Source organism: Dermacentor albipictus, chromosome 1, assembly GCF_038994185.2.
Source record: "Dermacentor albipictus isolate Rhodes 1998 colony chromosome 1, USDA_Dalb.pri_finalv2, whole genome shotgun sequence".
Classification (NCBI taxonomy): Eukaryota; Metazoa; Arthropoda; class Arachnida; order Ixodida; family Ixodidae; genus Dermacentor; species Dermacentor albipictus.
Window position 1 is genome coordinate 386,679,600 of NC_091821.1, and position 12,115 is coordinate 386,691,714.

The window sequence follows — 12,115 nt, forward strand, 5'->3', positions numbered from 1 at the left end:
CTGATATCGCTCCGGTGCCCAGTCCCTTAATACGTTAGAAAAACCGGACCTTTATTTTACTTGTACGTACTTCGCGCAATATTCTTGCAGCGGATCCTGTCGGCTTGCCTCCTCGTTACCGAAAGTGAGCGTCCTTCTTGCTTTACAGTTACAACAAGTGCGCACTGGGCGTTATTTTAGCCAGGGTCATTTCTTGCCATTCGCTGGAACTTTTCGGTTACTGACTGAACCCATGTTTCTTTACTTGTTCGTTTCTTTTTCTTTTTTTTTTGGGGGGGGGGGTTGTTATGTGTTCATTTATTTATATACCTATATATCGCCCAGTGGGCGTAACAGTATAGATGGAGCCAAAGCATTGAAGAGTACAGAGGTTCTGCACGCATACGCAAAAGCAAAAGCAGAAAAAAAATATCAACGAAAGCAAAAGAAAAGAAGAACAAGACAAAAAAGAGAAGAAATAAAGATGAAGAGAAAGCAGACAAATTACTTTAAGGAGGAATTACCTTTCAGGGCTAAGATAAGCTTTTGCGGCGCTACAATCTGATCGCGTGCAGTCGCATCTAGTCCATTTTTGCCTGCGGTTTCTTCTTCCTTTCTACAACCCATAAGCGTTAAAACTCCGTTATGCCCCGAAACGGTAAGCTGGTGAAGCGAAAACGGAATGAACAATATCTTTTTTTACGCTTTGCTTCAAGCCAATAGGCCCGGGTGTCTAAGCAACCACTTGTACCCTGAAGTATTAGTGTATGCGCGCCCTGTTAAGACACGGTGAGAAAGGTAGTTTTGGTACTGAAACATCTGAAGCCGAAAGACCTCAGTATTGGGCCGACTGTAGTCTCCGCATGTACAACTCAAGATGAAATATCGTCATTGTTCTGGTAAATTTCTGCTCTTCCATTCCTTAATTATCTTCCTCCTCTGCGATGGGTAGCAAACCGGACGGGCTTCCTGTCTTGCCTTCTGATTTCGTGTCCCTCTGTTTCCTTGCGACAAGTTTCCTGTAGCTGACGTAATCACTACTGCTTTCGACGAAATAAAAATAAAGTGCCGTTCGCCATGTAATCATCATCATCATCATCATCATCATCAGCCTAGTTACGCCCACTGCAGGGCAAAGGCCTCTCCCATACTTCTCCAACTACCCCGGTCATGTACTAATTGTGGCCAAGTACTCTTAATAGCAGAATAAAAGAATCTTAGGGGACCACAACAAACATGAACGCAGAAGAATCGTGAATGTCGAAATTTCGCGGCTTGTGGCACGTGGCATTTTACATTTCCAATCATTCTTCAATTTCCACATGGGAGGGAGCGCATAGTGCATGAATGTGCTCTTACAGTAATGGTGGCTTGGGGTTTAAAGCGCTCATTTTTTTTCTACTTTTTTTTGCAAATGTGTAACTTGGGACGAAAAACCCTGGAGTGCTCTCTTTTGCCAAAGCGTCGTGGTGTCTCTACCAAGCTATAGATAACCTTTAATAGGAACTCTCAAAAGGCGTCGTGTACGTGAGCGTCACCAGTATTCATACAACGTCTCCTAAATACAATTCTTACATGTATTCTGGCTGGAGAATCCTACTGCCAGTGCGTCGATATTACGTTAACCGACGGCCCCGTTGTAGTCCTATTCTTAATTTATCACTCTTTCAGCCCGATAAGCAAGGTTACACATTCAAACAATGCAAATAGCACTGTCATCCCGCTTTTTTCTTGTTTTCAACTCAACGATGTCGGTTTTTTTCGCCAAGCCTAAAAAACATAAGTAATTACGCGGCAAACACGTTCAATGTAGGGACCGTTTTAATCCATCGCACATACGGATCGTAACGATATGCGCACGCGCGGAGCGGAGAGGGTCCGGAAGCAGTCAAAGCTGCCTTGTAAACCTTTTTTATTGCTCCTCCCTGTTAGACCTATAACGTTTCGCTTTTATTACGGATAGCTCCCTTAGCAACCGAATGGCGTTGTCGGACACTGGTGGCGCGGGCACGCATTCGTAAATTCTGGCTTCTTCTCTTCGCCGCGCGCTTGTCCCCGGACATGACCGCCGAATAACGTATACGACAGAGCCGTGATGGCCGGAACGATTTCAGCGCCTCCTGCCGACGGAGATGGCCTCTATCGCGTTACACGGCACGAGCGCTGGCGAGCGACATGGCGAGGGCGAAGAGCGCGGGCATATTCGTGTCAAGGTCGCGCTCTCGATTAAGGGGGGCACGTGCGTGATGCTTAAGGGTCTTTTTTCATCTCCGATGTATGTTTCTTCTCAGCGCACCGACATGCCATCGTCGTGAACAACCATCGCGAACGTAACGACGATCGCGACGGCCTCGCGCGTCGATAAATCCATGCATCGTTCCTTCGAGCATCGTTTTCCCCGTCTGTGCTGCAAAAAGCTGCGCTTGGAACAAATTCGCCGGAACGGTTGAGAGCCGAGTCGTTCGGATTTTGCGGCTAAACTTGTTTTTCTCCTCCTGCGTGAGAGCAGTCGTCAAGAAGTACTGAATGAGAGGAACTCGGTGGGCGAGGACGAAAAGCATGGCAACGTAATGGAGGGCCAAGATGTTCTGTTCATGATTAGAGCACCTTATTTTCTGCTCAGTTTCTCTCTCCGGCAATGACGTAATCGTAAAAATGCTCACGATCGACTTTCTCTGCTTACATCATCTTTTGAATTTTTGTCAGCGGCTAATGTTACTGTGCTTGAGAAAGTGCAAGTGGCACATAACCAGCCGGGAGGAATCTTTTCCGCTGATGAAGCGAAAGAGATGACTCATCGATACAGAAAGGCATATTAAATTTGTAATGGAAAATTCTTTAACTGACGCTGCCTGAAATAAATCTCGCGGCAAAGCCATTCGCGATCTTGGTGAACCAAGATGGCTGTCTGTAGGAGGTTCACGTGTGAAGCGCAGGGCACGGAAACGTGTTGTACAGCACGTCGTGACAACTTTGAGAGACCATGTCACCTTTATTACGTGACATAATGAGCCGCATGGAAGCGGAACTGCGATTATATGGCTAATAAAAGATGAAAATTAAACTCATGTAAACAAATTTTCTGTGGCGTTATATAGCTTTTACACTCGCGTAAATGACAGGGCCACGGGAGAAGCTTAAGGGGAGGGGAGGAAACGCCCCAGTAATTACCCTACTAAAAAATAAAGGGAAGAAAAGATGTCAGCTGTAATGTGCGACAGGTAACACCACTTTATCTCTCAGCTATTCGCGGCGTTCTTTAAGCATGAAGCAGTCCTTCAAACACATAAATTTGTTCGACTTTATGAACACTACATACTGAGGTAAGGAAAGTCATTTGCCGATGTTCGTAGTAATCTTCATTACCTGAACTATCATTATCCAACATACTACGTTCTTGCACATTTCCCCAGCGGGAAAATGTATTGCAATGCACGTGCGATGCCAATAATACTTATAAATATACGTGACTACACTGTTTTTGACATATTGCTTGGACTTCATGAAAGATTACTAGGAGAAACATGCTTTTCAGCCTGATTTACGCAGCCTTTCATACGCCGCGTAAATGTGAACGCGTTGGTCATGTGGTAACATGTAAAAACCTAATAAGCATGGCACAAAATATTTATTTGCCTAATATGATTGTCAAAAATTATACACCCGGTGCGCTGAATATAAAAAAAGAGAAAAGAAAAACTAAAGCAAGTGTAGACATAGCCCATACGCGCGAGTGTTTTTTTGTACAGTCTCTGTCCAGTACCCACTTTATCATTCTTCTTACAGGAAGTGCCCGCTGCCACTTTCTGTAAATGCACATAATCTCCTTTATCTGTGGGGTGCCAACTTTGCCTATCCATTACCTCATCACCCACTATTTCTCGATGGATTTTGCCGGAAAGAAGAACACTTATCTCGTCGTAGAAAATTCTGCTTATGCACTGGGAAACGCAGCCCATGCACTTACTGTCGTTGTTATTGACCATCTTATGAGCGAAAGAGGTAAACAAAAGCCTGTTCCTGCACTTGGTACAGTCAGGATTAGCCACGTGACAACGTGGTCATACACCATTGTCGTATGCCCATCCCCCTCGAGGTGTTTCGCTCCTCGTGGCACTACCATCTACGGGCAGTGCGAATTTTGAGGAAGTGGAAGTCAACGTTTTCGTCTAGAATTTGCTCTTGGAAATACCATATTCGATGAAGGTAAAGTTTACACAGTCGCAATGGAGTTCTGTTTCGTACTGTTGATTGACTGATGAATGTTTTTTCCCGAATACTTTCTCTTGCTTTGTTGCATCGTACCTTTGGTTTTAACCTGGATCTAAAGCAGAACCACCTCTTTCGTCTCCACTGTTTCTTTTTTCAACGACCCCTTATGCTTGACGTAGTATTGGCTTGCTGTGCTCTTTCTAAATGTGTTTTTGCACTTAGTATGAATCTAATGCAGGATCCCCTCTTTAATGATCACAGGTTATACTGCTGGCCATCGGCCTCGGAAAACAAAACTATGACGAAATACACAAGTTCACGACACTATAGGCACCGAGCTTCTGCGGTTGCTTTGCGCACTTTATCGCACCACATGATTCTCGCACGTAACGTTCAACGTCCCTGAATCGTTCGTCCAGTCATGCCTGTGTTGGTTCATACTCGGGCCAGGTTTCTATGCGCGCCTAACGAGCGTACCTGCGGACGAACGTAAGCAAGACTAGGCCTTACAGGTTGCGTCTCGGGCAACTCGGAATTTATGTATAACACATTGAAGCAACGTCACCATTTGTAAAAGCTCTTTACTTTGCACTGAGCCAACATAAATTAAATTAAGCCTCAACTGTAGTTAATGCACAATGCTGCTCTCTAAATGGCTGCATAGTACAACATTTTTTCGGGCCACTTAGCGATGTGAACTCGTGCCATCACAAATGTAGGAGTTGTTTATCTGTCAGTTTAAATTGAGCAGCCCATCTGCTGGAGGTTCGGAACGTCGAGCTTCAATTCTCTAAGAAAAATTTGAGAAGAAATAGGGCTTTCGGTCATGCTGCGTTGTCAACCTATCAAACTGGACGCGTGATTGTTTTCTTTTATTTGAATATAAACTGTGGCAGGTGAGTAACCAGAAATAAATGACAGCATTACGATCTGCTATGCATAGACAGCTTCGCTGGAAAAATACTAAATCATTACGACTGGAAGCATGTTTTGTCCATCTTTGCACATTGCACTGTCGCAGTCTGCGCTAAGAAAAGCAGGCAGATTAGTAGAACAGGGCTCGGCAGATTATTGATTGCGTCAACTGAACCTGAATGTGAGATGTCAGCTGTGTTGTTCTTATCATAGAGGCCGTTTAGCGGTGCAAATTTTGTCTGCAGGAGACGACGGCATTTACAAACGTCCACGTGGTTCAGTATTATCCCGCACATTTCCGACACCGGTAAAGCTAGCTTCGCCGCAAGCATACACATGTAAGGGAGAAACTCAACCTTGCAAGTTCGTGGGCTGTATTGGTTTCAGCCACCACAAACAACTAGGAATTATTTTTGTGTGATTTTAGCAGAGAGCCTTTCTGCGATTATCGTCAGTGAAACCGAAGATAGTGCCAGTGCTCTGTGGAGCGCTCATTGATTCAAACGCGATGCTCTGACCGCATGGCGGCCGGCACTTCTTGCGCTACCGATGATCGCTGGGTGATCGCTGGGAGTGCCAAACGTAGTGACAGTGCATCACAAAGGCCTCTCACTTTAAGCTTACGTCACAACGCATCAGTTCGGTATTCCCAGCGCCAACCCGTGGCGCCACAAGCACTTACAATCATTTGTTTTGTGTATCGCGTTTGAAGTACCGAACGCCGTACCAGACAAGGGGGCATGACAAAGTAAAAGTTTCACAGATGTGTCAAGAAAAGACATTTTGGTACATTACAATCACCTAGAATGTGCGAGGCGGCTAGACTATCCCAACGGCAGTTTCCTTAGTTTTGTGGTGCGGGCAAATATGAAATAGAAGGACTGCATGGTACGGGCACGGCTAGCTCTTGTTTGGTGTTTCGGTAAAAGTTGCGGTGTGGGCGTGGGGGGGGGGGGGGGGTTAAAAATTTTGTTGCTTCAGAAACAGGTGCCTACAGGCCAACGGCAGCAAAGTTCACCCTCAAGCTCAATTTGTTAGAAACAAATACTGGGCTCGATACCAGGCAGATGGTTAGACTTTATTAGCTCCGTTTACATTTGATCGCAGATAAAAGCAGGTTGCTTTAGCACTATGCCGGGAAACCACCACGACAGGACGGATGCTACTTTAATCCCAGAATCACGCGCGGAATGCTGGGAGCTGTCGAACATAATCTTTTCTTTAAATACGCAGAAAATGCGGAAACTTAGAAGCAAGCATCATTCATTGTGCACGAATGCACAAAGTTCTGCAATAGTTTTCTGTGTCGTTTTAAAAATCCCGAATGACTGTCCCGCGTCTGCAAATACTCGCTTCACATATCACCATTCTTTCTTCATTCAAACTACAATATAGCGTTTTGGAGAAACCAGCGGCATGCTGTATTTGTTGTCAACGTTTCAAATATGCCACAGTGGCATAATAAATGTGAACGATCCACTTGCATTATTTTTCTTCCAGCAAACTGAAGTCGATACGATCATCGGCCAGGGCCCGCTCCAACTCAGCAGATATAGGTTCCCTCCAGCTCGTGAGTGCGGCAGCTCTTTTCGGAAGGAAACATTGCGAATCGGTGAGTGGAATGCTTCTAATCAGCATGTCACTATTATACCAAAAGAAAAAAAAGAAAGAACAAAAGCAGCTATTCAATATGCCCCTCATATAGCGTGGGAGTTACGCTTCATTTACCATTCTAACACCAGAAGACACCTCAGTGACACAACTGTTTTTCAAGTCAGTCCTTATTACGTATACTGGTGTTTTACGAACTTCGAAAACTGGGACCGTATTCACAAAAATCTCCCACTCTAGGATAGTTCATAAGTGCTAATGTGAATCAATCCTGATGCCAGACATTCGCTAGAAAAGTCGGGCGGCCAATGGTAAAGAGCACTTAAGAAAGATAATGTTTGTGAATTAGGTCCCGTGGCCCTGTAACATAAAGCTATTCCATTTTGACTTTATTCTAAACTTCCGACGTCAAATTTACGTAGCCGTTACCGCAAGAATCGGGCGGTGACCCGCCGCGTTGTTTTAACACCCTAAAAAGTGTCAACGTTTATAGGAGGTCACTTCCGTTTGCATTATAAGGGCATAGCGTTGCCTACATTGACCGACTTTCCTTATTGAAGTATCGCAAAAGGGGCGAGGAGCGCGTAGAAGGGGAGAGGGTTTCGGCGTTTCCTATCTAGCGCAGTGGAAGTAGGCACTCGGGTGAGAAAAGTGGTGCAGGCAACTGCGATTGGTCCGTTTCCCCTTAGGTTGCGATGATTGGTCGAAAAAGGCAGTGGGATGCTCCGGAGAGTCAAAATACTTCTAAAACAGGTCCTCAGCGAAGAAGAGTTGGCGAATTCATGTGCTATACGTGCCGAAAGGGCTCAGCAACGTTATACTGACGGGAAAACTGTTTATCATACGCAAAAACAAAAAAAAAAATCTATTCGTGCCAAGAGCTCTGAGTAGCCAGTGCTAGAGTGATGGAAAGGCAGTCTTTCCGTATTGCTTTTGCAATAGCCCACTTTGCACCTACAAAAAAAAGAATTGCTTGCTGCTGCATGTTACTGAGTATTTAGTGCGTACACGTCACTTTGACGTGGTGAGCTTTCGCGGTTTTGTGACGTCGCGTGAAGACAGACCGATTGGGCGCAGCCCGAAACACAGTTGACCAATAGCGCCGGGCTAATCGCGAAAAAACGCGTAGAATTAGAAATATATTTTTTTTATCTTCCGTCTAACGATACGTAATCATGTGTACACGTCTTATCAAATGGGGAGGTTTCGCAGTTTCTTTTTTTAGGTCGCTTGACTGACAGGCGAACTGGGCGTGGTCCAGAATTTTTTTCGCCAATCGTGGAAGGCTAATGACATAAATAAAATAGAAACAGTTTTAATAGCTTTACTATAGCACACCTGGATCACAACTAAGTAGGATCTGAGAGCAATAGCTCCAAGCACGTAGGGCAAAATAAGCGTCACTTCACGTTTGTTGTCGCAAAAACCATATTATATGATGCCCGGAATATGTTTGTAACCACTGCGGCACAGTTCCACATTCATTGCCAGTCATCCAGCGAAGACGCCCACACGCGTCCATTACTTTTGGCGACGGCGGACGCTGCCAGGGAACGTCGTCTGCTTGCACGCAAAAAGACACAAGCATTCTGGAGTTCAAGTGCCTTTCGTTGCCGAATGCATAAGCTGAACCCCTTGATACGCCTACAACTACCGTCTAGTCTTTCCCGCCGCGAAGCAACTTTGCTGTGACTCGGGTGGCTGGGAGTGGCGTTTACAAACGCTTACTCATATCGTATGGGAATGACCGAGAGCCTGACGTGCGAGTCCTGTAGGTGTCAGGAAACCATCGACCAACCATTGTGTACCTGTCCTCGCTGTGACGTCCAATGCCTCCCTCTCCGGGCAACTCTAAACCGACTGTACTCGAGACCCGTCTCCGAGTCGTAATTCTCGGACCGCGGCCATGTACTTCACTGGAACAAAAAGTGATTCGCGCACTAGTAATGTTCTTGAAGTACACCGATTTGAGAGACAGCTTATAGTGCTCCTCTGCAATATTCCACGTGCACTCATTGATCACTCTCTTCCCCTTTTCCTCTTTATATTCCCCCTTTCCCTTGTTTCCAGTGGAGGGTAGCAAACTGGACGCTCGTTTGGTTGACCTGACTTTCCTCTTCTTGCTTTTTCTCTCTCAATTCATGTCATTTATGGATATCTCACGTAATGGATTCCCAGATATTTTGAAAGGTGCTAAAGGTGCGTCCGCTGTTACCCTCGAATTTTCTCCACAGGTGCATTAGACGTTTCACGGATTCGGCAGCGTGTTTATGGAAGTACGTTGGACGTTTCTCGTTTAGTTCTGCAATGTTTCACGTTTGCACATGTCGGGTATAAGCACGCTGAACAGCTATACATGTTTGCCTCACACCCGCTCCTACTTTGTGTGTGTTGTGGTGCAGCGTGGCTGTTTCGGCGCCGCTCGCACAGATCAGCCTGCTACATTGCCGCAACAGCTAGCGCAACAGATTGCCGCAACAGCTACCTCGCCTGCTCCCATGGCATTGGCGCACCCTTTCACAGCGAAAGAAAAAAAAACTCATTCCATTCAGTGCCCTTCGAAGCTATGATACCACGATAACGTGTGCTCATCGCAAATACAGCGATGCTGCAATTACGCTTCGCTACCGATCCACTAAGAGATTGATAGAAACCCGCTCCTCTTGCACCATTTGATATTTACAGAGACGTCGAAGTAGAAACTGCAATCCACAAATTAACAGAATCGTTTGCTAACGAAGCCGGCACAGATAGCTCCGCTGACAGCTCCTTGAATCACCCTCAGCTTTAGTTCGCCGCACGAGGGAGTCTTGCCGTACCGTAAATCCTTAAAAAAAAGGTTATTTCGTGACGCTTCTCCTCGAGACAGCTTTTATCATACCCTTAGGCAAACTACCAAGAAAAACTTGAAAGTTGGTTGCACGAGTTACAGCGTAATATTAGACATCGTGGTGCTGCATACGTTCAAAAGCATTTTCGGCTGTGTCAGTAGAATATACAGACTTCTGCTTTGATTCTGCTTCTTCACTTCAAGTAGTGAACGCTGTATAGATGGGATGCTGCGCATACGGGATTGGAGAAACACGCGCAATAGCTCACTTCGATGAAAATCAGTGCCAACACACCTGCCTTGGTTGCTTAGTGGCTCTGGTGTTGGGCTGCTAAGCACGAAGTCGCCGGATTGAATCCCGACCACGGCGGCCGCATTTCTACGGGGGTGAAATGCGAAAACACCCGTGTATTTCGATTTCGGTACACGTTAAAAACTCAAGTGGTCCAAATTTTAGCAGTAACCCACTACGGCATGCCGTAGTGGGTTAGTGGATCAGCTCGTAAAACCGCACAATTTAATTTGCATTGCCAAAGCGGCTAACGGCTGATTATCTAGTGGATGGATGGAAAAACTTTATTTTCGTCAGAACGCATGTGCGGACGATTCCGTGCTAGATGGCCATCAGCTCATGGCTGACGGCGACCTGGGTGGCCCACTCCACGGCCCTGGTCTGGACGACCGGGTCTGAGCTGGCCAACACGGCCTCCCACTGCTCGAGAGAAGGATCACGCATAATATCCGCCGGTGGCGGCGCTATGCTACAGCTCCATAATATGTGGTCATAGGTGGCCAGTTCCTGGCACCATTTGCATTCCGGCTGAACGTCCGGGTAGATTTTGTTTAACACGTATGGATTATAGAATGATCTCGTCTGCAATCTTCGCCAGACGCTTTCCTGCGCCTTCACCAATTGCTTGTCCGGTGGAGGGTAAATTCTCCGCTCAAGTTTGTAATGGTTAGTAATGTCGTGAAAGGACACCAGCCCATCTCTCGTGGACCTCCCCGGAACGTCCGGCTCACCTGCTCGGCTGACGAAACCTCGAGCATTCATGTGAGCCGCCTCGTTCCCAGGGTTCCCAGAGTGGGCCGGTACCCAGACAATTTCCACCTCCGTAGTCCCTCGCCCCGTGGCCCGATTTAGTAATCCTGCCGCTGTGACAGAGATTCTGCCCCTCGCCAAATTTCGTATGGCTGTTTTAGAGTCGCTGAAAATCAGGTCAGCTTCAGTATTACCTATAGCTAGCGCTATCGCCGCCTCCTCTGCAGTTTCTGAGGAGCGGGTTTTGACTGATCCAGAGGTGACTAAGCGTCCCCGCCCATCCACCACCGCAACTGCAAATGCGTCCTTGTTCTTATACTCGGCGACATCTACGTAGACCGCCCCGTTGTACTTCCCGTACTTAGCATGTAAAGCTCTGGCTCTTGCCTTCCTACAGTTCTCGTGATGTATCGGATGCATATTTTTAGGTAAAGGTTTTATGTACAAGCCCTTGTGCATTTCTCGCTTCACCTGAATTTTCATGTCCCCAGCTGGAGGATCAACTCCAATGCCGATCCCTTCCAATATATCCCTCCCTACTATCGTTTTGGAAAGTCTACTGAGTTGCATCGCCAAGTGTGCCTCCCGCAGTTCTTCCAAGGTGTTGTGCACCCCTAATCCCAGCAGCCTTTCGGTGGAAGTATTGTTAGGCAACCCAAGGGCCGCCTTATACGCCTGTCTAATCATAGCCTCCACCTTGCCTTTCTCCGTCGCGTCCATCTTCATATAAGGCGTCGCATACACTATTCTACTGAGCACAAACGCCTGTACCAGCTTACACAAGTCCTTTTCCTTGACGCCTTGTTTACGATTGGCGATTCTCCTGATAAGTCTCACGGTAGCATTGACAGTATTTTTGAGCCTTTCCAAGGCCTCCCTATTCTTCCTGTTAGTCTGCAGATACAGCCCCAGGATCCTGATCGTTTGGACCTCAGCGACCGGTGCACCCCCCACTTTCACCTTCAGCGGTGGTGGCGGCACATAGTGCCTCGCATGTATCCCTCTTGGTTTATCCCTAAGCACAAAAAGCTCGGACTTGGGCTGAGAGCACGAGAGTCCTGCCTCCCCCGCTAGCTCCTCCACAATATCCACTGCCTGTTGTAAAGTTTCCTCCAATTGTGCGTCGCTTCCCTTTGTTACCCATAGAGTAATGTCATCCGCATAAAATGTATGTTTAAGTCCCGTTATCATTGCCAGCCTGGGCGGTATCTTGATCAAGGCGAGGTTAAACAAGAACGGCGATAAAACCGACCCTTGTGGTGTCCCCCTGCCCCCCAACGGGAAAGGATCCGATTTAAATTCTCCGACTACAATCTCCGCAGTCCTATCCTCCAGAAATGATCTGATGTATCGGAAGGTTCTACCCCCCGGTCCTATGTCCGATAGGCTCCTTAATATTGCCTCATGGGTGACATTGTCAAAGGCCTTTGTGAGGTCGAGCCCCAAGATAGCCTTCGTGCCCGTGCCGTACCCAGGATCAACCACGTCCTTTTTGAGCTGTATCATGACGTCCTGCGTTGATAAAT

At 46.7% G+C, this 12,115-nt stretch overlaps 1 protein-coding gene across 2 annotated transcripts in view; it reads left to right on the forward strand.

Annotated features, from left to right (window-relative positions):
• Nucleotides 1–12,115, forward strand: part of LOC135902475 (calcitonin gene-related peptide type 1 receptor-like) — a 294,018-nt gene that overhangs the window by 48,677 nt on the left and 233,226 nt on the right. The window contains exon 2 of one of the 2 annotated variants that reach the window (XM_065432571.2): nucleotides 6,607–6,718. The exons of the other annotated variant lie outside the window; for it this stretch is intronic. The gene's annotated coding sequence lies outside the window, so the exon portion shown is untranslated. The remainder of the gene's footprint in view (nucleotides 1–6,606; nucleotides 6,719–12,115) is intronic. 2 annotated transcript variants of the gene reach the window in all.